Here is a 24,749-nt window from a genome sequence, read left to right as displayed (position 1 = left end):
TGTTATTTATTTAAAACACATCTTAGTTGTTTTTAAAGACAGAAACTCTCCCAAAGGGACTCAGAATAATACAATCCCATATAATAAAGATCATAAATTAATAAAACATAAAACACTAATAGCATTAGCCAACCCCAGCAATGAAAATTTTATCCGGGCAGTTGTAAAATCAAAGCACAGTTTAAGTGAAACCTGGAACATAACATAATTGATTATGAAATCTGATGGGGTTTATCTCTTTCCCCTATGGAACAGGCAGGGCTCTCTGCAATGTTTCAGTAATTGTATGTCTTTAAAAATATAGTATAATAATCTTTTTTTTCTTCTTAAATAGCATGACAATGGTGCTGTAGAGTTCTTCCCCACAGCTGAATTCTAGTGTCCCCATCAGTCCTGCAGCTAGCAGAAAACTATACTGATACAAATTTTGCTGCTTCAACTGCCAATCCCAGTCCTCCCACAGGAAGTATGTGGTTGGGTGGTGGTGTCCTTATTTACTGTGTCCAGAGAAATTAAGGAAAGGGATGGTTTTGTTTCCCTCCTCTCCTACCAAATGCCAGCAGCTGGCATGAAAACATCCACCAATCTCTCTCCTTAACTGGGTTGGAGCTGGGGAGGGGGTGAGTTTTGACTGATGGCTAGACTGCCAAGTTCAGTCATCTGTCAAAAGTTTCACTCCAACTTTTCACCTGGCAGCTGGGAGAGGTGGGAAGAGAAGGCAAGGGAAAGTCATAGGATCAGAGATCAGACATAAAAAGCTGTTCTGCCCACTTCATCTGACTTTTCTCACAGCCTGGGGATCAAAGGTCAACTGACAAGTATGGAGCAGGGCTGAGCAGTGAAGTTGCTCACTGAAGGCCCCACCAACCCCGCACCTGTCAGTTGCTTTTCAAGTTACTTTTAAACATGGGTTAAAAGCTTGAAAGAGTGCTAAATGTATGCTAAGGCTCCATTCAACAGTGGTAGCTAGAGAATAGTAGAATAGTGCAAAGGTAGATCTCCCTCTTACTTTACCTCAGATCTTCCCCATCCACCTGTACGTCAGTTATTTTTAGGTTGGGCAGTTCTGAAAGTGTGGTAAACCCATGTTCAAAAGCAGCCCAAATAACCGCTGATAAGCAAAGTCGCACAGCCCTCTATGCAGTTGTTATTTGGGTGGGTCCAGGTGTCCCAGCTGGAGATAAACTCAAATACCTGGCAGGTACAAAAAGGACCTTGTCTGAAAGATCTAGATTCTCCCACTGCCCAAAGCAGAATGCCCCTGGAGGACAGTCCTGGGATGAGAAGGGAGGGAGTGAAGTGCTAACGGTCAAGGCATTAGATTTTAACCAAGGCAAAACCACCACAACTTGTTGCCTGCTTAAGGGGGAAAATGCTACTCTAAAAAACAGAACAGCTAGGGATAATGTACGGCTGTTCCCTGTGGTATGGACTGAGGATGAGAGGAAAGCAACATCATGAAAATTGCCTGGGAAGAAAAAGGAGGTTGCCAGGACATCAGTGAGAAACCGTAAGTTAGAAAATGTTGGGACAGGCCAGTACGAGCGAGCACACAGAGTTGGATATGAAGAATTCAGAACAAATGCTGAGACTAATTCAGAAATTTCAGGGAAGCAGCAGTGGTGGAAATAAACAGAATTTGGAAGGAATGTTTGCAGTGGTTCTTTTTAATATCCTTCCTTGGCCCCACTTCCTTCACATAACCCCACCAAGTGAGCAGGGAAGCACTTTGAACAGGCAAGTAAAGGCATCATTAAGGTCTCCAGTGTGCTTTGTTTCACTAGCACTCCATGAGAGCTGCTTTTAGATGTTTATATTTTATTCAGAAAGCTTAATTGGGAGGTTTTTACAGCTCCTGATTAAACTGTGTACAACAATAGGAAAAGTTTAAAAGTGCTGGCAAATTGTTGCTGGCAAAAGTTATTCAAGCAGCCAACTGTGCAAACAAAACAGATCAACATAAGAACACACACATATAGAAGATAATAAAGGTTTGGCGTTCTCACCTTTTGGTTACATATGACTCCTGCCTTTGCAAAAAAGAAAAAGAAAAAAACGGGGGTGGGTGGGTGAGGGGGGGAAGAGATGGTAAAAAATGGTAAGAGATGGTAAGAAAATTAAAGTCGGCTGTATGTGCTCCAAATGGAAAATCTGCCACACAAAAACTATCACTGAGTGTAAGCATTAGCAATGGTATTATTCTTTGTTCTTCTACATTTTGTAAAAGTATATTTTGTATTTTAGTTTTCAGTTGTCTTGAGCATTTGAGTGAATAGGAAGGTGGGAGATGGGTCAATTTATTTGCAAATTCCTTCTTTTCTACTTGTACATTCAAATGGACAAACATGTTCATTTGTCTGCACTTCTCCCTTTCTCAGCCTTAAATCTGAGACCCAACCTCCTTCTATCAGTGAATCAGACTTTAAAAACTATCTGCACAAGTATTTTGTTACAAATGTTGTATATATTTCTCCTAACACATACCGTATAATGGATTTATGGTATTTTATTTTCACTGATACTCATGTCTGTTTCTCTCTCTCTCTCCCCCTCTGCGTTGTGTGTTTAATTAGACAACTGCATTTCAATTTCCATACCCATCTCCCATTGTGTACATAATATTGCAATCCTATTTGGTGTGCGTGACCCCAAAGGCTTAATTTTTATTATTGCATCAAATTGTTCACTAATATATATATATATTTATTGTTGTTGTTTTTTGAGCAGCCAGGATCTGAGCATGTACCTTTCCATGGATAATTTAGAATCACCAGTCATAATTAATTCTGGCTCAGGCTGCATGGCTGTTGGGGGCATTGGAAGCAATATGAATCCACTATAGATTTTGGAATGTATGAAGCCAAATACATACAGTATTTATACTTGTATGATGGTAATATTAGTTGAGTGTATCTATTAAAGATATTTACCCACTCTAAACTCCAATCGAATGGCTTATAGTATTCATTTGCCTAAACAAAAAGTGACTTTAAGCAGAAAGGTAGGATATCAAGCAAGCAACTAACAAACTGATTGACTAATTAACTAACAGGAAAATCAGCTAGTGCAGCTCTTACCAATTCTTGCAAGTAAGCCTTAGGTAACTGTACCTTTTACTCCATGAAACTTGCTTTCTAGGAGAAAAAATTCTGCCTTGACTTCTGATGTTTGGAATGACGACAACAACAATTGTACTCTGTTGCTTTATCGTGGCAAGCTAAAAGGCACTACAACAAATGTATGTGTAAGTGTCAGCCCACATGATAATGTGACGGCCCTAACCATTTTATCTAAGCCTTCTACACCTGGCCTCCAAAAATCTTTGAGATGGCAGCAAAAGATACAGAAAACTGGCCATCTAGAGTTTTTCAGCCCAGAAATGGTAGCCAAAATTTTATTCCTTGCCAAATGATGCCTGGCTCCATCCACCCCTGATCATCAACAAGCTAATTTGGTCCTATGAAATACTTCTGGATACCCAATGTTAATACACAGGATTCCTTGCTCCCGGGCTAGTAGTTTGTTAGCTGAAATCACTGGAAGATTAGTAATGATGTAAGGACCAATGAGTTCAATTAGACTAAATTCTCACATTCAGTTTAGCTAGAATCCTATATTCATTTATATGAGAGCAGACCCTGATTTACTTCGGAGTCTTCATGTGTAGTGTTGCTATGTTAATCTCAGTTGATTACGTGCTTTTACTCAATAGAGTTTGTCCTTCAGTAGTCATAGATAGATGGAAAAAAAGGCCTTTAAACCAAATTCAAATACATGGGATTCACAACAGTTTGATAATGCCACTAATTTGTGGTCTATGATTAGTTGATTTTTTGGCTGGCTAGCGCAGTTAGCTTTTGGTTCAGTGCATTAGTCACTTGAGTTAATTCATTAGTATATTATACACATGCAGCCAAAGTGGGAGGATGGCTGAAATATTGGTGTGGTAAAAAGAGTTTGACATTGGACACTAGATGGGAGCAAGCCAGAGACCTATAAAAGCTATAAAAATAATGTAAAGATGCCCTCAAGTCTAGCTCAGGTCTTAGTGACTATATCCATGTTTAGGACAGAACTGCAAAATTTCTTTCAGTTGCCATTTCCCGTAACTTTAGGACCCTATTAATATGCAATTCATTTTTCCCCCCAAAAGGTCTTTTATGCTGTTTTGTTTTAGGTGTCTGTTGTATATTAACCAGTCACTGACCCCAGATAGATGATTGATAGATAGATAGATAGATAGATAGATAGATAGATAGATAGATAGATAGATAGATATGCACATACATACTTGCTCAGCACCTTAGTATTTAGACATAAGCATTTTAGTCTTCTATTGCTAAGTAATTCTATAATCCGAATAATTAGCTTTAACATTAACATTCCTTTGTATCTTATCTGCATTCATAGCATTACAGTGATTTCACTTGTTTCTATTGATTTTAGAAAGCGTCCATGCTTTTTCATCTGTACTTTGTGACAACTTATAATAATGGCAGAAAATGCTGGTCCGTGACCATAATGACGTTAATTAACCAACCTTAAAATAATAATAATAAAAAAAATCATTTAGGTTTTATCAGAAGCTCATTGTCAACCTCCTACTTCATTTATGCTTCTGCCTATGTTTTATATATGTAAGAGTAACAGTTACAGAAAAGGTGAACCATAATAAAACAGCTGTCCCTGTCTACTGCTCCATAGGACATCTGTATTTTTGCCCTGCAAACTGCACCACAAATGGTGATTCCAATTAGAAAAACCTAATAGGGACAAAAGGTTAAAACCCTTTCCTGATGTGCCACAAGAATGGGGGGGAAAGGTTTATATCACTATGCCTGCTCTTTTATAAATGTAGAATATCCAGCCACCAATTTCCCCGTGTTCTTTTACAGTAGCATAATCAACATTCCATTCAGTTCAGCATGCTTTGTGTGCTACCCTGCTTTGGTGAAATATGAATAGGCTTAAGCGTAATTACTAAGCAAGAAACAAACCACAATTTATAACTCCCCAAAAGTTGAGGAGTCAATTAGAGAGCAACATTCCCACTGTACTAACCTGTGACAATATATATTTACTGGAAGTAATTGTGTCTTGAGATGATAAAGTGAACTATTTTTGGAGGCAGCTTAAAATAAAACTCTTTAATTAGTAACCATTATCTTGTGAATAAAAGATTCATTGGTACCAAGTCTTTACGTCAAACTAAAGAATGCCTTTGATCCCTACTGGGACTCCAAATGTAAAGTTTAAAATGGAAATTAATGTACTTGGTTCATTTATGAGTCTCCACAATCTCATTGCTAGGTTAGGTGGTTTTCTTATTTTTATTATGGCATTCTTATTTTTCAGGCATGACTAATTTCTGATATGTTTCCTTGTACAATTTATGTTCAGCAAGTTATAATATGGTAAAATTCAAATGGTAGTTATTTACTTTGAAGAGACGAAGAGAGTATCTCCCAAATTACATGCCTTGGATCTTCTCTGCTTTCCTGTGCTTTTCCCCAAATGTACTGGTACAATATCAGGAATTTTCCCTGGCATGAGATGGGTATAAAGGTGGGAGATCAGTCAAAATTGGTTATGTGTCCTAGGATAAATTAATTTGAGAAAGTTCATCACTGGGAAGTTTTGAAGTTTTGTCATCACATTTTATATTATGTACATTCTCCTTATCCTTCCAAAGCTTCTTAACTGGCCAAAAAGGGTTGGAGAGCAAGGGGCAGTAGGCACGAGGAGGAGGAAATTGGAATCATTTATTCTTCTGTGGATTTATTTAATTTAGGATCTATGTCATGTTCAGAGATATACATCCTTCTAGTGAGTTATTTCTATAGCATATTGTGCATCTATTGCATAATTTACATTGATCAGAAATAACGTTGTATGTAAAGCTGTATAAGAATTATGTAAGCATGTTATCATGATTACTCGGATATGTATCCCAGCTTCAATCGTAATTGAAGAAGCAAGTGAAGATGTCCTCTACATGCTTCCTTCAGAACCCACTGGAGAAATCTTTTCCCAGCGATTACATTAGCTACATTACTACATTGGTGGGTTTTTTGTTTTTTGTTTTGGTGCCTTCAAGTCAGTCCCTGCAGTTTTCTTGGCAAGATTTCAGAAGTGGTTTACCACTGCCTTCTTCCTAGGGCTGAGAGAGAGGGACTGGCCCAGGGTCTCCCAGTTTCTAGCCTGATGCCTTAACTACCACACCAAACTGGCTCTCGGATTACTACATTTTTGTTGTTCAGTCGTTAAGTTGTGTCCGACTCTTTGTGACCCCATGAACCATATTGCGCCAGGCCTTCCTGTCCTTCACTGCCTACCTGAGTTTGCTCAGTTTCATGCTCATTGCTTCAGTGATGCTATCTAACCATCTCATCCTCTGCCGTCCTCTTCTCCTTTTGCCTTCAATCTTTCCCAGCATCAGGATCTTCTCCAAAGAGATCTCTCTTCGCATTAGGTGGCCAAAGTATCTGAGCTTGAGCTTCATTATCGATCCTTCCAATGAGCAATCAGGGTTGATTTCCTTTAAGACTGACTGGTTTGACCTCCTAGCAGTCCAGGGGACTCTCAAGAGTCTTCTCCAGCACCACAGTTCAAAGGCATCAATTCTTCGGCGCTCAGCCTTCTTTATGGTCCAGCTCTCACAGCCATACATTACTACTGGAAAAACCATAGCTTTGACTATGTGGATCTTTGTCGGGAAGGTGACGTCTCTGCTTTTTAATATGCTATCTAGGTTTGCCATAGCTTTCCTCCCAAGGAGCAAACGTCTTTTAATTTCATGGCTGCAGTCTCCGTCTGCGGCGATCTTGGAGCCCAAATAAATAAAGTCTGTTACTGCTTCCATTTCTACCCCTTCTATTTGCCAGGAATTAATGGGTCCAGATGCCATGATCTTAGTTTTTTTAATGTTGAGTTTCAAGCCAGCTTTCGCACTCTCCTCTTTCCCCCTCATCAAGAGGCTCTTTAGTTCTTCTTCACTTTCTGCCATTAGGGTGGTATCGTCTGCATATCTGAGGTTGTTGATGATTCTCCCTGCAATCTTAATTCCGGCTTGTGATTCTTCCAGCCTGGCATTTCTCATGATGTACTCTGCATATAGGTTAAATAAGCAGGGTGACAGTAGTAATTACTACATTAGCTAAGTAAAATAAGCTGTTCTAGGAGAGATCATCATCATCAGAAAAAGGGGAGCAAAGAGATTTCTCAAGACCATATTGGGTTTTTGTGAGTAGGAAGAAAGCTATTTACAGTGGTACCTTGGGTCACAAACTTAATTCGTTCCGCGACTCTGGTCGCGACCCGAATCAAATTTTCCCATAAGGTTCAATGTAATTACGGTTAATCCGTTCTGAACCATATCTATTTTTTTTTTTAAACCACAAAAATATGAAACAAAATACAGTACAGTGCAGTATGAAGAGAGAGAATGCTAACCTTGCTCGAGGCGACTTCTGGCATGGAGGACAGGAAGGTGGGTGGGGAGACGGTTATTGCTTGGAGGGAGAGTCCCCCTCCCTACAGGAAGCCACAACCACGTGTCACGGCAGGGAAAATGGCTGCGGATCCTGTTCGTCACCCGATGCGGAGTTCGTGGACGGAAGCAAAATTTTGTGAACGGTGCTGTTCGTGACCCGAATTGGTCGTGAACAGAAGCATTTGTGACCCGAGGTACCACTGTATCTCCATAGAAATGCCTCTTTCTTGGATGGTCAAAGTCATGGACTACTGTTTTGAACAATTTAAATATGAAGCTTCTTAATGCCATCTCAGGTTATTTATCCCTAGAGCCCAGTAATGTTTACTCTGTTTGGCAGCTGCTTCCTAGGATATTGCAGCTCATTAAACGTGGTCTACCAGGGCTCTTTTGGCATGGGACATTCTTTTGCCTTTGTTTCCTCTCCCCCCCCCCCCAGCTTAGGGTTTCTTGCTTTGCATGGCAGGTGGGGGGATTTTGGATGCAATCCTAAATTTGGAAGTCCATATATTACTTCTTTTTCACTGTAGAGGGGGACAATAATGAGTTTTTTTTCCAATTATTCCAGTTCCAACAGTTTAACATTTCTCCACTTACAACCCCAGTCTTACCTTCTTCCAACATTCCCACAGTATTTATGACTTCTCTTTTTTTTTTTTGCATAGACACTAACATTTAAAAAATTAATTTTATTGCGCTCCTTGGTGTATCACTATTATTCCCATACAATTCTCAGAAATTCCCACATTTTAGTTTCATCCCATTTTTATTTTTAATTCCATTCACTCTGATGGAGGTAGTAAGCTGCTACAGGAGACATGGTGGAAATGGGCCTCCTGCAGACTGATTCTTTCAGGATGTCATGACTTGATAGAACTCCACATTGGATACCTGAAAATTAAATAACAAACAACAGACAATTCATTAGTTGGCCTTACATGGAAAGATTAATACCAGTGTGCCACTCAACAGGCCCCCATATCTCAGATTGTATTGATTCTCGGTCTATTCCTTGAAGCCACTAACTTAATAAATGCTGAATGCTTCTCTTTGTGAAGTCTCTCAGCTTTATGGCCAATATTCTAGTCTGTGGTGAGGCAGCTGGAGAATGTGTTAGGGAAGATTCTGTGGCACTCTTTAAGAAGAGGTCATATGTGACCATTGCCTGAAGGATAGCAACATCTCCATTCAGCATTTTTAGGAAGTAGGGCTTTTTCAAATGCATACTGGAGGTAGCAATATTAGGCCTGTGAATGGGCCTTTAGGTGCAAACGGAGGAATTGCTACTTAATGATTCTATTTGCTTGCTAATTGTTTTATTGATTACCAGGTAAAGTCAATTATGCTTATTACAGAAGACCTCCACAAAGAAAGGCTTGGCAATTAATTTCCTTTTCAAAATGGAGTTCAGGAATAACTTCAGATGGAACTTCAGTTATATAGTATGTTCATCCCACCTTAATTATCTATAGATTGCAAGACCCATTTACAGATAGCAGCCAATACACCTATGAGGTTTCCTTGTTTTTATACGAATTTTTGGAAAGTACTTCTCAGTTGTTTAAATGTCTTGCTTTCTAATGTGGAGTATAAAATTACCAAACCAAATGAGTAAGTAGACAAACAATACTACAGCAAAGGAGGCATGTTCGAATCTGTTTTCCTGAAATACCTATTTTCCATTTCTGCTGTTGCATCACAGGAATCAACCAGCTTGGATCTCTTACATATGTAGATATGAGATTTTTGCCTTTTCCCCAAACCATACAGCACCCACAAAGTCACCCAATATATATTTACTGCTAATTTTTAGATAGAGGATGTGTCAAGAGTCATGGCATCCATATATATAAAAGATTGATACAGATAGATTTGACCATATATATCTGATCCTGTGTTGTTAGATAACAGTATTAAACAAAGGCAGAAATGTTTTTTTTTTTTTTTTTTGCTAGAGCATTTAGATAGAATAAGTGCTATACATAATTCAACATATAAATGCAGCCTTTGTCCCTAGGCTTATAGCTCACACATATACACTCACAGACAAAGCAAATGATGAAGAGATGAGTTGTTTTTGGTCCTGCCTGAGATCAGAGTATTCCTTCTTTCTGTTTTTGCTGAAAGAAAAGTTGTGCTAATGATCCAATGGTCAGTTATGGAGTCAATTTGCCTTTTCCATTACAAGGATAGGCCCTTCTCTAACACCTAAGCATCCTTAATCACATACTGCACTTTGTAACCAGATATCACATTGCTTTGCAACAGATGGTGGCACAGAAATCACATATTCTATCAAATACACATTAAAAAAAATGTGGGTGAGAAATCCTGCCTTGTACATCCGTTCAAGAGAGTTAAATTAGGCCTTCATCCAGTTGAGTGTCATCCATACAACTGAATCCAAACCTTTAATATACTGAAATATTTAGGCAATTTAATTTTAAAACGAAGGTCGATAAGTTGAAGGAAAAATACTTTTTTTAAGTTTAAAGAGCAGTGTGACATAGTTCATGCTGATAAAACTGAGGTCATAATCCAAAACATTGCTGCAATATGTTGTAACTCATAAATGTTCTTTCTGAAACAAAATGTGGTGGATTCAGAAAACTTTGCTACAAACCACTCCTTGAATCAATTTTAATTTGGGAGGAAAAAAATCCTGACGTATTCCAACAATAACCACACAAACAAAAAAACACTTCAATAATGATATTTTGTTTCAGAAGGCAAATCATGAAAATTAAGTATACTTTTGTTGCACCAGGGAAAAGGATTTTATACTATACTGCTTTAAATAGGCAAACCTGATGTAGTTACATTGGGAATAAATCCGCCTTCACAATCTGAAATCTAAAAGTTTGTCCCCCCCTCAGCAAACTTAAATGTTTTATTCTGAAACATGGATGCCATAAACATTTTCACAATGCCTTCTGGTATTTTGAATGGAAATATTGAAATAAAAATACCCATAAATTTTGTTTTGCCACCGCAGGATGACCTAAAACTAGTGGGAATTCTTATACAGAAAAACGAGTCCTTCCACATACTGTGATACAGTCTTCCTCTCTGAAAGAAAAATCAAAGAAATATAAATATAAGATTGTCATATGGATCATGAGTATAAATGTTAACTGGACCATGCATAACATTCTGTGAAGGGAGTACAGTATAAAGAGCCTTGCCTGGGAGCACACAAAGTACTTAACCAAATCTCTCTTGATGAGTGATGCAGCTATCAGAAATCTATAAGCAGCTTCAAGATAGGAAATAAAATTCCTTCATTTTCTCTTTTGTATAATTACAATTGTTCACCATTTATTAATGGCCACCATACAATTCCTCTTGCTCATTCATGTTAGTGCTTTCTTAATTAAGAAGAAATTATTTTCCAGGGAATATCGGTGCAGTGCTGAATGCAATGCAAAATGCAAATGCGTTTTGCAGTGCAATGCAAAAATGAAGAGCAATATTCAAAATATATGCCATAAGAAGTTGGAACATTTTAATCAGATTGCCTGAATCCATCATGTTTCCCAAGTACTGTAAAATAAAAGTTAGGGGCACTGGTCTGAGAAATTAAACCTTAAGAACTCAGGCTGCTTTCTGACAGCTTACATTAGGAGTGATTCTGTCTTCAAGGCAATTTGTAACAAGAACATCAGTGTTTGAGTTGCCCTAGATAAGGTGGCAGAATTCTGACCCTTAGAGTCATGATCTATGGATGAGACACAAGAGATAAGTACCAAGTGTGGCTCAAAGATTCAGAATTCTTCAAACTGGTTTGTTAGAAAAGTTTAAACTTTAACTGCATAACCCAGCCATCTCATAAGCAGATTATCATTCATCTAAAATATAAAATACAGATGTACCTTCCTTTCCATGGTTTTCTCTAGAAAACCAATATAACACAGGACATTGGTTTTAGACTGGAGAGACATAAATTCAAATCCCCATTAATCTGTTAATCTTGAATAATTTATTCTCAGTTTAACGTACCTTCAGTGGTATGAGGCTGACATCCAGAACCCAACAGAAAAAGACTAGGATACCAGTACAGGTAGTCCTCATTTAGTGACTGCCTCCTTTAGTGACTGTTCAAAGTTTCCACGGTGATGAAAAAGTAACTTTACAACCAATCCTCACATTTATGACCTTCATAGATCTGTAAAGCAAAGGAAAGCTGAAGTAAGATTGTAAGCACAGTTGCGATTTCACTTAGCAACTGCTCCACTTAACAACCCAATTGTGGTCCCAGTTGTGGTTGTTAAATGAGGACTACATGTATTCATAATAATATTCTGACATATGGCTTTTTCTATAAAAGCTGTATGTATTTCTTCCTTTAGAGTATTTCCTAATTTACAGTTGTTTAAAAGGCAAACTTTGCATGCATTCTTTAAAAGTTTTGATTATGTTACTACATATCCTTTTTAGTTACACCTATTGATCAAGGGATTAAACATAACTGGGCTGATTTTAAAGGCTTTATCTTTCTTGTCCTGCTCTATATCTTCCCCCCCAAAAGTACCCCAAAAGAGTATTTTGACCTAATAACAACAACCTGTTGACTGCCAAACCTTTTAGTGGACTTTATGTCAGCCAAATGCTCTAAAATAATAATTAGATAAGGGTAATTTACATTGCCATTGTAAAGTTGCAAAGAAAATATCCCAAGTAATTGGTCTTGACCAATGTAAATAATGCCCATCCTTTTTATTTACATCTGGTTTCCCCCTTAAACTGCCTACTGGGTTGCATGGAAGTCAGAGCCTAGCAAAACACTGAGTCCCCATCTATCAGTATTAATCCCACACTTTACTGAGGCGCCATCCATTTATCTTTCCGACACAAATTAGAAATTCAAGAGTTTTAACAAATGAGCCTGCAAATGTAAACTTATTAGGCCATATATTTTTACTGCACACTGTGCAGGGCCCTCCACAAAGCTGTCCCTTCAGAGAGTGTTTTTCTATTTTGTGTTATTGATGGCAGCTAACTAATCACATTTTTAATGTTGTCTTTGGGGAGGGTTGCTTGAGTGCATGGGCGAACTAAACTACCCAGAATAAATCTACCTTATTAAATGGTTGAAATTATGTGTCTTTTACGATAAAGAAACTCCCGAGCATTGTTACATTTGCTAACCTGCTTTTTCTCCCCCCAGAAATCAGAGACTTGGATTAATTAAAATAATACATCAAAACTGGGGATTGTACAGAACATGTCTGGGTATGTGAGAATAGACAAGAAAAATTGGTTAATTGGTCTCTTTATCCCTCCTCACATGCCACCTCTATTGTAACTGGCTAGCTTTTCAAAGAAAGTCTTAAAGCTCACCTAACTAACATTCTGGCCTAAAGAGTAAGGGGCCTAGAAGGCTACAACCTCTCACTCCCAAGAACATGATGTCAAATGGAAGACCAACCTGACATCTTTCAATGAACAGGAAAAAAAAAGCCAGAATACTTCTTCCTTTTAATAGTTCACATTATGATAGCATGAAGCCCTCTCCCTTTTGAGAGGTCCCTCTGAGAAGGTTGCTTAAGTTGTTGAGGTTACACAAGCCCTCAAATCTGTCATGCAGGGGGTTGATTCCTCAGGGCACCAAGCCGGTTCCATAAGGATGGATCAGATGATGGGGTTCCTCAGTCCCTGCTCTTCTGGGCTTACACTGTGGTTCAAACCTGAGTAGAGTGCTGGAGCTTCTTTGCTTTCGGCATTGCTGGATTCAAATCTAGGCTGCTATTCCAGACAGAGTCCATCAATCATCTATTGGATTGCTTCTGACTCAAGGAAGGAATACCTTTCTACATTTGAACTATACGATACAGTCCTTGCAGAACTGCACTAATAATTGCCGGTGGAAGCTTGTGTTATGAACTCAATCACCTACGAGAGAAAGGTGTGTGTGTGTGTGTGTGTGTGTGTGTGTGTGAGAGAGAGAGAGAGAGAGAGAGAGAGAGAGAGAGAGAGAGAGAGAGAGAGAAATTTAACATGCTATTTCAGCCTTTCTCAGTCTGGTGCCTTCACTTTTCTGCCTTGAATTAATATCTAGGTTAATGAAGGCTTCCATCCACTACCATAGCCTCCAAAACAGCCCCATACTCTTCCACTTCACTGCGAGTGAGGCTGCCAGAAGTAACAGTTTGGGTTTTTATCCCCACCTTTCCTGTCCATAATCTTTATATACTCCCTAGTATCCCAGAGTAACTGATAGAATTTGGAATTTTTCTAAACAGCAATCATAGTTTATTTTGAAGATGTATATTCTGTCTTTGAATAAATTATTCTCAAGATGGCTAGCCAAGGGAAAGATAATACTAAGCTTCACACACATACACACATTTGGGCTCACACATTGCACTTACATAGCTTGTTTTGGTTTGGCTTAGTCTGCTGTGAATCTATGCATTATAATTTCAAATAATCATTTCTAGATTATGACCATGAAGGTAGCCAACTGGAGGTTATTCAACAAACTATGATTAAACAAACTGCAGATTGCAGTGTATAAGCCATGGTCATCTCTATCTCACACAAACAGATCAACCATAAGATCTCTGCCGGATGGATGGGATCAGGGTGAACTACCTTCTGGTTCTGCAGTTAGAGGGCAGCTGGGAGAGTGTTTTCTGGAAAGGGAATGTTTCTTTGATCTGGATGAGGTCATAATGATCTCCCTTTTGATTCAGTGTTCTTTTAGAAGACAGAGGGTGTAAGTGCTGGATCCTCTTGGTCAGCAACAGAGGGTGTGCTTCTCTTCTGCTCTCCAGGGCAGCCACAATAATACTCTCTACTAATGAAAACTTTGAATCATTTACTGGAAGTGACTCAACTGAGCTCTGGGTGTTCAGATGCCCCTTCCTCATCTATGTTTGTATTTTGATTAAAATCCTCTGATAAGGTCACTACTTCTCAAGGAGAACATTATTTTATTACTGGGTGTCTCTGTGATCCAACCACCTGATAAAGTCCACTGTAAAATGCTTGAATACTACCAAACCATCTTGAGATGCTGTTAGAATTCATCCCAATCTATGAATATATTAAACTCCAAGGAATGAACCCACTGGCCTCAATTAAGAGCACAAATGCAATCTTTTATTTTTTAGCTTTAGCCTCATTCACTTTTGAATTGTATTTTGTGAAAACTGAAAGTTTTGGGTCTGTGGCCTATCACCTAGCTCTCCCAATTGACAGAATGGAACTGATTCAAATAAAGAGAAATCAGTTTTACTGCCCTTATTCTTGCCAGTCTAGCATCTAATTGACAGCTGTGGTTAACAAGGAAATCATGAAGTTAATTCAAGACTTTTAGAGACATTCTGAATGTTTAAAAAATGGGAGTATTTTAGCAAAACTTGAAAAAAGAAAGTCAAGCCAAGTCAAACATTTATAAAAGGATGCTTGTTATGAATACAACTTCTGCAGTTAGTTTCTTCAATATCCCTTCAAACAGGGTGCATAAAATTCTCTTCAAATAAATTAATTTACTGTGCAAGCCCAGATCATCGTATACGTTTTTATATAAATCTTTGTTATAGCAACATCCATGAATGTGTGCGCTAAATTAAATGTGTAAAGGTTTTGTGACTTCTTATCCAATAACTGGATTATAACCTTCATAATGTTGGTATCTGGGTTATGCCACATTTTCCAGGACCCAAAGTGAGCTAATGAGTTAGCACTATTACCTCCACAAAATGTCAGAGAAGACACAACACTCCTTCCTCTTTCACTTTTTTGGTGCTTTATTGTTTCTAATTGGGTCTCTTCCTGGTTTTTTAGTAGATTCTTTACCATGTGTATGTCCTTCACAATAAGGTTTTCTAGCAACCAGCTGGCTCTTCCTATGACAGCAGAGATTCCCATCAGATCCACTGCTGTCTGGAGAGTTGTAGGATGAGGAAACAAAACCAGCCAACTCAGATGAGTCTGAAGAGTTATTAAGAACATCAACCCAGTGAGACTTCCTGAAGTGGGAGATCTGACAGTTTTTGGAGTGCTAAGGTCTCAGAACCTCTAATGGGAAAGTGATTGTCTGTAGAAGCCCTTCTTCTTGTTCAGAAACATCTTTCTTGACTTAGGGTTAGTTCTTGACAGCACATCAATAGACACCTGCTGTAGTTCAAGTTATTTGAATACGATTCCTTTGAAATAAATAGGGCAAGATTGTCATGAGTTGTTAATTCCAATTTAAGACAGTTAACTTAATCTAAATTCAACCCTTAGAATTCAGTCTATCGTTGGCTAAAGACTTCTTATGCTGCAATTGATACTCAGCGTGCCAGGTGGATTATGGATTCATCTGAGCATTAATGTAAGCCAAACCACTTTCACTTGGTCTTTTTGTATTTCCACCAACCCCCTTCCCCAAGTTACATTATTCATCACAATTTCAGTCTTCTGGAATTATCCAAACATTAAGTACAGCATATCAAGCACACAGGGTTATGGCAGGATGGACATGGCAACACCAGCACAATGACACTCTGATGCATTCTGGTCAGTGACTGTAATAAAAATTCTATTCACTCTGATGCATTATGAAAAATCTAAGCAGGTGCTTCCAGATGCAGCCATATTTTGTAAACAAGGACCATAACTGTTTGCCTGCTATGTACTTCATAGCAAAAATGTCAAATTACCATTTTTATCTGGTCAGTTGGACCAAGTTTTTCACTGATATTAACAACGGGTTAACTAGGAGCTATTAGCAAGGAAGTAAGCAAGCAAAAACTTTAATGTAACTTGGTGCAACTTCAAGTTTTTAACCAGTGAATAGATTTCTAGCAAAGAATCATTCGTGGTTTGTAGCAATCAAGCTGCATGTGTGTGGAGGCTTTCCATTTCCATACACAGTCAGAGAGAGTAAGCATTGGGGAGGGAGAATATTTGCCCAAGTGGACAGGGGAAAATGAGAAAAATCCCAGCACAATGCACAGAGGTACTAATGGAAGCGAGAGAAAGGACTGCTGTTAATCAAATGTCAATAGTTGTCTAATAGGAGGATAAGAGGAAGCTGCATGCCTGAGACCTAAGGGAACTGAACAAAACAGTTTCCCACTAATATTTGTTCAAAAATTAAATAGATTGCTAGACTTGGTACATATCTTATGTCACTTCTGTACAAACACTGTGTCACACAATTTCACAATCTGGGCAAGAAAAAAGATCCCATCTAAAGGTAAACCTGACTTATTAGCATTCAGAAATTCAGTTCATTACAGGAACTAAAATCCTACTATCTGAGCTGGAAAGTAGATGCACATACAACTTAAATGATGTCATCACCTGTCTCTGAAAGGCAGAGTTAAAAATTAAATACTTATAAGTATACCATTTGTCATTTAATTATGGGTTTTGGACTAATAGAGAAGAGACAAATTTCTTCTAACACTGTTTAGTGACATCTGGCAGTCCCTGGGGGTTCCCAAGTTACCCTTTCAGGGGATCCACAATGTAAAATAAATATTTTTTAAAATTCTCAGTTTTAATTTGTAATATAGTAAATATTGATAGATATAACCCACATAAACCAAAGCTCTTTGGGGTCCTCGATCATTTTTAACAATGTAAAGGGGTCTTGAGACCAAAATGTTTGAGAATCACTGCTTTATGGTTAAAAACAGATATTGATGACTATTACTTCAAGATATGGTGTTTGGATACAGGAAGAAATTATATAAATTAAATCAAATAAATAATATACGATTATATTATTATTAAAATACCCCAAATAAACTCAATTTTGTCAAAAAATAGAAGAAGCTGCAAAAATTCAGTAAAGGAAAAGCAAATTAGGGATTTATCATCTATTTCATTTAATACATACTATTCTGCTTTAATGAAATCTGCAGGCAGAGATATTACCAGTATCAGTCAAAGTAAGAGATACTGTAATATGATTAAGGCAATGTTTCTTGTGAATCAAATAGACATAATCCATGCCTTCTGAATGCAGGGATTGGAGCTTAACGTTCCATTTAGTTCTATATTTCTGTAATATTTTGTTGTAATTCCAAATTCAAAACATCAAAATATGTATTTAAATGCAAAATTAGATGGAGATGGTTTTATAATTGCAGATGACTGTAGAGAAGGACAAAATAAACAGATGGGTAAATAATTTGGAAAGTGATATGGACCACAAATATAGTTATTCCTAGAACTTCAGATTTCAGGATCTTCTCGTAGATCCTGAAGACTGATTTGTCATTTATCTGCTAAGATGTTTTCCCCAACCACTTTGAATCTGTATAAATAGCACTTGTACCTTCTGGATCCTTATGTGGTATACAGTAATTATGAAATTTCTCCACACATGATTTTCAAGCCAGTGAAAATACAACCCAGCACCTGTTATTACTGAAATCAGAGGTTAAGATCCAACTATCTTTCCCTCTGTATTCAGCAGGAGGCAGCAAAAATTGTGAGAAGTTGTTAGAACTTTCTGGCCATATGGAATAGGCCAGAAATACCTTAAAGTTACCAGATTGGTAATACAGCTTTGAGATGATTAAAAACAAGTAGTAATTTGTCTCATTTCATTAACAAACCAATTCTAAGTGAATGGGAGAAAGAAGGTTTCTGTAAGAAATGTAGTTGCAAATCTGTGTTTAGAGGTTAATTTGGAAGCACTCAATTGCCTTTAGGGAATTTAGATTTATTTGGTCTGTATGTGATATATTTATATTTCAATATTAAGATTTATTCTTATTCCTGCTTAATGTTAAACTGTTAGATTAAGGCAGTTTATTTACCTTATTTTATTTGATGTTCTATGGATTTTTTATGATTATTTATTGACACTGTAGCTCTGATTAGCAATATTAAGTAGTTTTTAAAAAATTATTATTTATTGCTATTTTTGTCAAATGCTTTGGGTACAACTTTGTGGAAAAACATAATACAAATAAGCAGTTGATGAAAAAAGAAAGGTGAATTCAACTCACATTACTGAAACATTAAATAATAATTAATTAAATAGTATACTGAAGTATTTTATTTTTTATTTCATATATATATGAATGTATATAAATGGTATACAACCTGGCAGGGGAAATACCTTGATTATATAATGCAGATGCTTCTTTAAAAAGAAAAATAAAGTCCAGAATAATTAAGAAAAAGAATAAATGAGATGGACAGGATCTCAAGATACAAGATAAAAAAAGGGACAGGACATAACCTGCTTCTTATAGCTAATGTGCATTCCATTATACACCAATTGTACCTAGAAGTGAAAACTTGCACTTGTGAATAACCATCAGTAATTACAGATAGAATAATATTTTTCATACATGTTTCAATGTTTTCATACATGCTTCATACATATATGTCCAATGGATTCTGTTGACATATTGAGCTCAATTAAAATGTAAGATAATCAAGACAAGAGTTTCAACTTGCATTCAGTTGAACATACATATAAGCCTTCTTGGGCTTGTGAATGATGCTTTATTACATTTTCTGAGGAAGGTGTAAAGAGGACTCTAGATATGGAACATAGGAATATGAAATCATGGATGGAAAACAGCATTCCTTAAAGTTTGCTCAAGGAAGCAGATTGTCAGTAATTCCTTTTAACTTAATATGAGTGGAAGAGCCACTAATATATCAATAAAATAGGATGTATGGAAATTTACCGTCTCATCAGCAATTTTTATGCGGTATTTTTTACAGCAAAACATTTTGGAGATAAGAGACTTAAAGCTTTAAAAAGATCTGTCACATTTATATAGAAAATAATCTATAATGTCAACCCAATTTGAATAGAAAATAAATTCATAGAGGAAAAGCATTCTATTTATATCAAAATAATGTAAGATATGGGAGTGAGGGGTGGAGGTAGAGAAGCAGTTGGATTTCAGCATACAACTGCAAAAGAAAAAAAAATCAATTTAGGGGGATGTGACTGCAGTTGTCTTACCAGGTTTTTAATTATGTGTTTGTTTGCCATGGTGGCCTAATTTACTCAAGTAGATGAGGCAACATTAAAAGCTGGTAGGAGAGGTAAGTAATCCCTTGGGTGGCCAGCTTGCGCATATAGTTTAGAAGGTACAGGCACAGGAGCAGAAAGCTACAGCAAATTTGAGATGGGGGCCTGCATGATAAACAGCAAAAAGCTAGCAAATCAAATTTTTCACAATTAGTTGAACAACAACTGTGACAGGTTTGGCGCTTAGCATTTTCATTTGTGCACTCAAATTTGGTTATCTGTCCTCTTTTATGCAAATGTGATGTGACAGGAGAAGCTGAGAGCACTCAAGCAGGCCGATCACTCACAACAGGAGCTGGAGCCATACAGCTGAGAAGCTTGGATTAAATGGACTGAGAGCTGATGGAGAAGTGACAAGAAACAGTCCTGGAAATCTCATGAACTCATTTAAAACTTCTCAAAAAAAAAAAAAAAGAAAGATACAGAACCTACAATTATATTTTACATTTGTATCCTAGTATGTCAAAAACAGAAAGATAAGAAACAAATAAGTATCAGTTCATGTATGTTCTTCATTAAACCCAATGGATTGTAATAAAAAATTATAATAATTGGGTTATGCATTGCTTTAAGAGTGGCATTATGTATCAATGTCTAAAAAATGGATGAGTGAAAAAAAAAAGATTGTGAACAAAGAAAAACATGAGAACTCAAGATTTTCTGAACTATAACTTGTAGAGCAATTCACTTTAAGATTTAAAACTTTCCTCCATGTATATACAAATAGAATTTGCCAAATAAATCTTAACAGCACTCAAGAGAATGCAGTTGCTGCAAGAGCCAATTAAGCTGGGAATTATACTTCCAGTCTGAAACCTCTCTATTCAGAAATTAAGCCCAGGAATGTAGCTAAGAACTGCAACATTTACCATAAGGGGAGGGTGGGGAATCTTTCTATCTATCTATCTATCTATCTATCTATCTATCTATCTATCTATCTATCTATCTATCTATCTATCTATCTATCTATCATTTTGCTTAGAAAAACTGATGTAATTTTGTTTTGAAGATTATAGGCTTATTAGTTGTATTCTTTTATTTAATAACAAATTCTCTCTGGGAATGCAGAAGAATTCTATTTGTCAGTATCAATTTACATATCTTTCCATGTAGCCACCAACTCAAATGTGTTCTAAAGAGAGGAACTGACAGTTTCAGATGGTGCAATATTACTGGGGCAGATCCAGCTTCAAAAATGGGTGACCAACTACTACCCGTTTCTCCAGCAGAGAAGCTTTGGGAGTTCTAGGTGCATCTCATGATTGCTCCCATATTCACTGTTAAGACATTGGCTTGAATACCAACAACCATTTACTTCTACCATTTTTTCTCCAACACTTTGGTTTGTTTATCATCACTTGAGAATTGTCTGGAGAACTGACAATTCAAAACCTTCCATGCTGTTTTCTGACCCTGAGCTTGCCTTAAGAATAATTACAAAATCCAAATTAGGACAACACAGACAAGTTTGATTTAATTTAATATGTTATTTTTAATAATTCATTGGAAAACAGTGTTTGCTATTATAACCAATAGTATGTGTGTGTGCATGTGCATGTGCGTATGCATATGTGTCTGTTTGGTGCAAACATTATCAGAAGAGTAGTTTTATAAAATAATATAAAATCAATTTAAAGAGTTTTGTATTTAAATGAAACTATTGAGCCATTTCTAGGACAGACTCAAGTAGTGTGCATAGAAGAACAAGCAGATTGATTATATTTGTGAAATCAATAATATGACAGATATTGAAAGACACTGGTCTTTCTATGTTACTATGAACCTTTTCTTCTTCTTAGCTCAGAAACATTTTTCCCTACTGGACACCTAAATAATCTAGCTTTCCCATAACTAGAAAAGTAACTTTAGATAACGGAAACAATGAAAATTTTCAGATGAGAGGTATCCTGTGATTTTGACAGTGAGTAAGGATCTGAAGCAACATTTCCATATCTAAGACAAGGACAGAATAATTCTTTGAGCTTGAGATTACTGGGAGAAATGAGAATGAAAGGATGCTTGAGTCTGCCCATGTTCATTTTTTAAAATTACATAAAATATTCTTCTATTGCACATGTCTTAAAAATGAAAAATAATCTGAAGATATACTGACTTGAAGTAATAGCCCATAAAATTGGGATAAGTAATTTTCCTACATTGCAAAAATCAAGCCAAACTACAATTAAGTTCTGACCCTTGCTATTTTTTTCCCTATAAGAGAAGGGAACATGCTTTAACATTTCCCTAAGGAAAATCCAAGGCACATTAGAAACAAATATTTAAACACACAAACTTTGAGTTATTCAACGCATTGCTACATGTTTATGGTTATTTTTAGGTACTTGATTAATCTATGTTCTCCTTTAATGAATCTGAGCAATTTTTGTACAACTCTGCCTTTTTCCGCCATTTTCTACCACAGATACTAATTTCTTCCAATACTGAGATGATAATCTGTCTCATGAGAATGAATAAACAACTCTGCCATCACCTAAAAGTTAATTTCTTCTTCTTCTTCTAGTAAGTATGTTTTTTCAGGGTCAGATTAAGTGACACTTTATCTTTCAGCAGCATGGTTATCAAGGGAAGTTTCAGAGGAAGAAAAGAAGAGCATCTTCTATGATCATCCATAGAGTTTTGGAGTGTATTAAAAAGTATTTCTTTTCAGTTAGTTAAGAAGGAATAAAAATGATTACACCTTATGCCCCAGTCCATCAGTCAAAAGGATTGTAGAGGTGTGATTAGTACAATGATAACTAAGCAGAGAGGTTCAGAGTGAGGAATGAGAAGTCATCTAATGTTGTTGGGTAGGACAGAATCTCTATGTGTTCATCTGCAAAATACAAACTTATGTTAATTCAATCACATTTTGGCTTCTCTTTGATTTCTGGAAGTCAACAGCAATAGGATGTGAATGCCTATAATTACTTTTTAAAAACACATAGCATTTAAATAATTTCTACATAAGGAGTCTTCCATAGATAGGTGAGATTGCCTATCTTACTTTAACCATAATCAGCTACACAAGTAAGACAGTGATAACTACTAACCCAAAGGTATTAATCTGGATAGGTGAATATACATAAATACTAACAATTCCTTTATCAAAAATTGAATGACATTTACCAATTTACAAAGAAAAAAATGTATTACCATTTGTTTACACACCAGGTTTTGGACTTCATCATCCTGAGCAACCATTTAATATAAATTATTCTGTAAGAAACAGTAGGTAAGCAAAACCACAACTACCTGACTGCTCTTGAATCATCTGGGAGTTGTGCCTCATGTTCAAAATAATTAAACAAAGGAAGAAAAGTGGCTGAATTTTAAATTTACTGTTATTTGCTGCGCAAATATAACTATAGCATCCTTAAAGACAAAAGACCAGCAATATAAGCACTATTTATGGAAAGGAGAAAATGGTATGCAATTATTTTAAATGAAGAGAAGACTCAAATAGGAAAAGATCTAGGCAAGCAACATAACCATAAATATCAATTATTAGAACTTATCAATGTGTTTATTTTACAAAAAGCAGGTTGCTTTGTTTAGAAAGGACAGTGGGAAGAGTATAATTCATAGCAATATGATACATTCTAAGCATTCACTGGATAATTTCTATCAAAAGTAGAAATAGAATCATTTCACAGCTTAAGACATTTCCAAATTTTCCTTAAAACATCAGAGTTGACTTTAGTACCCAAACATGCCTACATCTTGGAATTTCAACTGTTAGAAAGGCTATATTTAATATAAAAATTATCACAAATCCATTACTTCATATAATTGCACATTAGTCATGTAATTAAAAAATTCAAACCGTTGTAATAGGAAAGTTGCAATTGATGTTGATCTAGAAAAGATTGGAGCAGGAGTGACTGACTATAGGAAGAATTACAAAATATGTGGTTATAATAGCAAATCTTGGTTTGTTATTACATGAACTGCATTACCATGATTAACTTCTCATGCTTGTTTTTCCCCTCTTATTTATTTAATTTATTTATTAAATTTGTATGCTGCCCATCTCCCCCAGAGGGTGACTCTTCTACACCATGACATTTCTCCTTCTTCCATGATATTAGCTGGTCTTACAAGTCAAAGTTCTTAATTGTCTTCTTGCAAACCAGGGAATGAATCCCAGCACAGAGAGGAAGAGCAAAACATCCCATAGCTTATTCACATATCATGCTAACTGAAAGTACAAGTTAATGTTTGCCTTCATGCATAACAGATACTTTTGCATAGTCTTATTGTATGTCATTGAAATAACATTTGTAAAAGAGAAGCTGTTTCTATCAGATAGGTACAGGAATATGACTCAAAATTGAGACCATTACCTAATACTTATACACTAAGAGTATTTTAAATAATGTCATGAGTGCCAAATTAAACACAGTTTTCACATATGTAACAGTACTAATATTTTCAACTGAAAATACTGATAATACCCATAAAGTATTTATATAAAAAATTGAAGTACTTGTAATTTCTTTCAGGAATACAGATATAGCAGGAATATAAATTATGATTAGAATCCAATTCAAAATACCAAATATACTGTAACAAATAACATTCAAGTCAAGCAGTTTAAAATATAATCAGCCAAAGAATGTGTTTTAGAGTTGAAGCTTGTCTACAGTAAGGAGGGAGGGAGGGAGGGGGAGAGGGAGAGAGACAGAGAATAGATCTCAAATAGATCCTTGCTGCTGGAACACTAGGCAAGACTGCATTTATTGGTCTTGTTCTACTTGATCAAAATAATGTTTAGAAATAATGTACACATATACTCAGTACAAAAGAAATAGGGCTGAATGAGGCGGCTTTAATTTGGAGATTATATGTCAAAAATCCTGCTATGCTGCCTCATTGTGGTGGGACATGTTCCTGGGAGGGATGAGTGAAGAACACAGGGAATGTATACAAGAATTTATAATCCTAACAGGGTCACCCAAGACAAAAGGTAATCCCAGATGTCAAGCTGAAGAAAGCAGACATCTATATCAGGTAGCAGAGATATAAGAAGATGCTTGGGGCTAATGATCACTTTAGTGACAAGAGCAAAGTCATCATTTCATGCTGTGTGGGAGAAGGAAATGTTAAACCACTCCTATATTTTACCAAGAAAACCACATGGGTAGACAATATAACATAATTGATGTTATAGCTCCAGATGCTGGGCCCCTCAAGTCAGACTTCATTCATCATGATGCTGAGAAAGAGCTGAGGACCCTTTGGAACACTAAAGGA

General features: G+C 36.5%; 1 protein-coding gene across 4 annotated transcripts in view; it reads right to left on the bottom strand.

Annotated features, from left to right (window-relative positions):
* Positions 1-8,106: 8,106 nt before the first annotated feature.
* Positions 8,107-24,749, bottom strand: part of RBM26 (RNA binding motif protein 26) — a 65,387-nt gene continuing 48,744 nt past the window's right edge. The window contains exons 25-28 of one of the 4 annotated variants that reach the window (XM_088136471.1): positions 15,190-15,645; positions 11,492-11,657; positions 10,462-10,561; positions 8,107-8,383 (exon numbers count right to left, since the gene is read on the bottom strand). The gene's annotated coding sequence lies outside the window, so the exon portion shown is untranslated. Of the gene's footprint in view, positions 8,384-10,461; positions 10,562-11,491; positions 11,658-15,189; positions 15,646-20,529; positions 23,382-24,749 lie in introns of those variants that run through there. The other 3 variants (XM_088136472.1, XM_088136469.1, XM_088136468.1) reach the window with 3 other exon arrangements.

This window comes from Python bivittatus, unplaced genomic scaffold, assembly GCF_059951505.1.
Source record: "Python bivittatus isolate LINGU-HERP-01145 unplaced genomic scaffold, Pbiv_v1 ctg000060_np1212, whole genome shotgun sequence".
Taxonomy (NCBI): Eukaryota; Metazoa; Chordata; class Lepidosauria; order Squamata; family Pythonidae; genus Python; species Python bivittatus.
This window is presented reverse-complemented; position numbering and strand designations above follow the sequence as displayed.